Source organism: Schistocerca cancellata, chromosome 9, assembly GCF_023864275.1.
Source record: "Schistocerca cancellata isolate TAMUIC-IGC-003103 chromosome 9, iqSchCanc2.1, whole genome shotgun sequence".
NCBI lineage: Eukaryota > Metazoa > Arthropoda > Insecta > Orthoptera > Acrididae > Schistocerca > Schistocerca cancellata.
This window is the reverse complement of record NC_064634.1, coordinates 95,859,604-95,864,090: the sequence shown is the minus strand read 5'-3', so window position 1 is coordinate 95,864,090 and position 4,487 is coordinate 95,859,604. Positions and strand designations below refer to the sequence as shown.

At 46.3% G+C, this 4,487-nt stretch overlaps 1 pseudogene; it reads right to left on the bottom strand.

Moving 5' to 3' along the window:
• Nucleotides 1-1,072: 1,072 nt before the first annotated feature.
• LOC126102527 (5S ribosomal RNA) lies at nt 1,073-1,190 on the bottom strand (annotated as a pseudogene).
• Nucleotides 1,191-4,487: the final 3,297 nt, after the last annotated feature.

The following is a 4,487-nucleotide window of genomic DNA, read 5'->3' as shown; positions in this document are numbered from 1 at the left end:
ACATAGACAATTGGGAAGTGAAGTCAGAAGCGCTAAAACAGCGGACCAAACAAGAATGGTCTGAGGAGAGAAAAGAGGCCCTCTCCAAGAGAATGAAGGAGTACTGGAAGGACAAGAAGAACAAGCCTTCAAAGTCATAAGCTTAACGATTTCCTTTTAGGGAAAATCCGCCAACAATAATAATGATAATATAATCAACATTGTGCCTTTCTCACATGTTGTCTATCTACGTCCCGTTCCTAATCCATTGCATATGGAAACATGCCTATACGACTTACTTGCATCCACAACGCCAGCTTTGCACCTGGTGGCCCAAACTGGAACTTTTTTTTTCCAGCGTACATCGGTTCCGCATTGACGCAGTAGCCTATCTAGAATTTTCGCTGCCGTACGATAACTGCAGCCCACACTGTACCTCTGTGAGTAGCTCCACTTTAATTATAACCAGCCGGTTCTTCACATTCCGTCTGACTAAAGGACCACCAAACTGGATCGCAAATAGGGTTTATTAAAGGAACCAAACTCAAAATAAAACAGTAGGCACACCGTATATGAGCAGGTTTGCGAACGCCGATGTCTCCGTTCCTTTTATGGCGTTGGTTGCCGTTGCTTATGTGACCGCCATTTTCCACAAAGGAGTCCGATGACTATGGTGTGGACCACCGAAACCCGTCGCAATTAAGTAGATAATAAATACAGACATGGAACTGATGGTTGTTACTCACTGCTTCTCAAATAAAATTTCTGGTTATTAATTATGTTTCTGTGAACAATCATCGGTCAACCCTCTCCTCACCACATCTCCGGCACTGTAGGCGTCAGTCACCCTAGGATTTTACGCCAATGGGAAGATGAATAATTGCAAATAAAGCACTCCGTTTTCAGGCCACAAGTGGCCCATCGGGACCATCCGACCGCCGTGTCATCCTCAGCTGAGGTTGCGGATAGGAGGGGCGTGTGGTCAGCCCACCGCTCTCCCGGCCGCTATGATGATTTTGTTTGACCGGAGCCGCTACTATTCGATCGAGTAGCCCCGCAATTGGCATCACGAGGCTGGGTGCACCCCGAAAAATGGCAACAGCGCACGGCGACCCGGATGGTCACCCATCCAAGGGCCGGCCACGCCCGACAGCGCTTAACTTCGGTGATCCGATGGGAACCGGTGTATCCATAGCGGCAAGGCCGTTGCCAATAATTGCAAACAGCTACCATATTTGCACCCTCTGTTGTTCCAATTTGGTAGAGTCTATGTACAAGAAAGCGCATTTTCTCTGTCTGTTACATTCTCCATTATGTATAACAGAAATATACTATACGACAGAAGTTTTCTGTATCACTACATCATACTCCGCAAGTCACCCAACGGCACGTGGCGAAGGTACCACTAACTGATTCCCCCCTCCCACCCATCCTCTTCCCTGTACCACTCGTGAATGGCGCATGGGAAGAATCATTGTCAATACGTCTCAGTGCTATCTCTAATTTCTCGAATTTTCTTGCCATGGTCACTTCGCGAGATGTATGAGGGAGGAATTACATCAGACTACTCCTGGAATGCGCTCTCTCGAAATTTCAGTCGTATACCTCTCCGTGATGCACAACACTTCCATCCACCTCTAACCCAATGGGGCCGATGACATCGCTGCTTGGTCCCCTCCCCCGAGTGAACCAACTAACCGACAACGCCTCTCTCGTGACGCCTACCACTGGAGTTTGTTGAGCATCTCTGTAACGCATCATGCCGACTAAATGATCCCGTGACGAAACGCGCCGCTCTTCTTTGGATCTTCTCTATCCCTTCTGTCAATCCTACCTTGTAGAGATCCCAAGTAGACGAACAACAGCAGTAGTAGTAGTAGTAGCAGAAGTAGTAGCTTTATTCATCCATAGATCTCTTTTTACAAGGATATAGGACATGTCAAAGTATTTGCAAGTTTAGACCAATTTAAAATAAGCTAATTCGAGTACACATACATTTACACCCCCCCCCCCCCCCCCCCCCCGCCATGAACCATGGACCTTGCCGTTGGTGGGGAGGCTTGTGTGCCTCAGCGATACAGATAGCCGTACCGTAGCTACAACCACAACGGAGGGGTATCTGTTGAGAGGCCAGACAAACGTGTGGTTCCTGAAGAGGGGCAGCAGCCTTTTCAGTAGTTGCAAGGGCAACAGTCTGGATGATTGACTGATCTGGCCTTGTAACAATATCCAAAACGGCCTCGCTGTGCTGCTACTGCGAACGGCTGAAAGCAAGGGGAAACTACGGCCGTAATTTTTCCCGAGGGCATGCAGCTTTACTGTATGATTAAATGATGGCGTCTACATCTACATCTACATCTACATTCATACTCCGCAAGCCACCTGACGGTGTGTGGCGGAGGGTACCTTCAGTACCTCTATCGGTTCTCCCTTCTATTCCAGTCTCGTATTGTTCGTGGAAAGAAGGATTGTCGGTATGCCTCTGTGTGGGCTCTAATCTCTCTGACTTTATCCTCATGGTCTCTTCGCGAGATATACGTAGGAGGGAGAATATACTGCTTGACTCTTCGGTGAAGGTATGTTCTCGAAACTTTGACAAAAGCCCGTACCGAGCTACTGAGCGTCTCTCCTGCAGAGTCTTCCACTGGAGTTTATCTATCATCTCCGTAACGCTTTCGCGATTACTAAATGATCCTGTAACGAAGCGCGCTGCTCTCCGTTGTATCTTCTCTATGTCTTGTATCAACCCTATCTGGTACGGATCCCACACTGCTGAGCAGTATTCAAGCAGTGGGCGAACAAGCGTACTGTAACCTACTTCCTTTGTTTTCGGATTGCATTTCCTTAGGATTCTTCCAATGAATCTCAGTCTGGCATCTGCTTTACCGACGATCAACATTATATGATCATTCCATTTTAAATCACTCCTAATGCGTACTCCCAGATAATTTATGGTATTAACTGCTTCCAATTGCTGACCTGCTATTTTGTAGCTAAATGATAAAGGATCTACCTTTCTGTGTATTCGCAGCACATTACACTTGTCTACATTGAGATTCAATTGCCATTCCCTGCACCATGCGTCAATTCGATGCAGATCCTTCTGCATTTCAGTACAATTTTCCATTGTTACAACCTCTCGATACACCACAGCATCATCTGCAAAAAGCCTCAGTGAACTTCCGATGTCATCCACCAGGTCATTTATGTATATTGTGAATAGCAACGGTCCTATGACACTCCCCTGCGGCACACCTGAAATCACTCTTACTTCGGAAGACTTCTCTCCATTGAGAATAACATGCTGCGTCCTGTTATCTAGGAACTCCTCAATCCAATCACACAATTGGTCTGATAGTCCATATGCTCTTACTTTGTTGATTAAACGACTGTGGGGAACTGTATCGAACGCCTTGCGTTAGTCAAGAAACACGGCTTCTACCTGTGAACCCGTGTCTATGGCCCTCTGAGTCTCGTGGACGAATAGGGCGAGCTGGGTTTCACATGACCGTCTTTTTCGAAACCCATGCTGATTCCTACAGAGTAGATTTCTTGTCTCCAGAAAAGTCATTATACTCGAACACAATACGTGTTCCAAAATTCTACAACTGATCGACGTTAGAGATAGAGGTCTATAGTTCTGCACATCTGTTCGACGTCCCTTCTTGAAAACAGGGATGACCTGTGCCCTTTTCCAATCCTTTGGAACGCTACGCTCGTCTAGAGACCTACGGTACACCGCTGCAAGAAGGGGGGCAAGTTCCTTCGCGTACTCTGTGTAAAATTGAACTGGTATCCCATCAGGTCCAGAGGCCTTTCCTCTTTTGAGCGATTTTAATTGTTTCTCTCTCCCTCTGTCGTCTATTTCGATATCTACCATTTTGTCATCTGTGCGACAATCTAGAGAAGGAACTACAGTGCAATCTTCCTCTGTGAAACAACTTTGGAAAAAGACATTTAGTATTTCGGCCTTTAGTCTGTCATCCTCTGTTTCAGTACCATTTTGGTCACAGAGTGTCTGGACATTTTGTTTTGATCCACCTACCGCTTTGACATAAGACCAAAATTTCTTAGGATTTTCTGCCAAGTCAGTACATAGAACTTTACTTTCGAATTCATTGAACGCCTCTCGCATAGCCCTCCTCACATTACATTTCGCTTCGCGTAGTTTTTGTTCGTCTGCAAGGCTTTGGCTATGTTTATGTTTGCTGTGAAGTTCCCTTTGCTTCCGCAGCAGTTTTCTAACTCGATTGTTGTACCACGGTGGCTCTTTTCCATCTCTTACGATCTTGCTTGGCACATACTCATCGAACGCATAATGTACGACGGTTTTGAACTTTGTCCACTTGGGTAAAATATTCCGGAGGTAAAATAGTCCCCCATTCGGATCTCCGGGCGGGGACTACTCAAGAGGATGTCGTTATCAGGAGAAAGAAAACTGGCGTTCTACGGATCGGAGCGTGGAATGTCAGATCCCTTAATCGGGCAGGTAGGTTAGAAAATTTAAA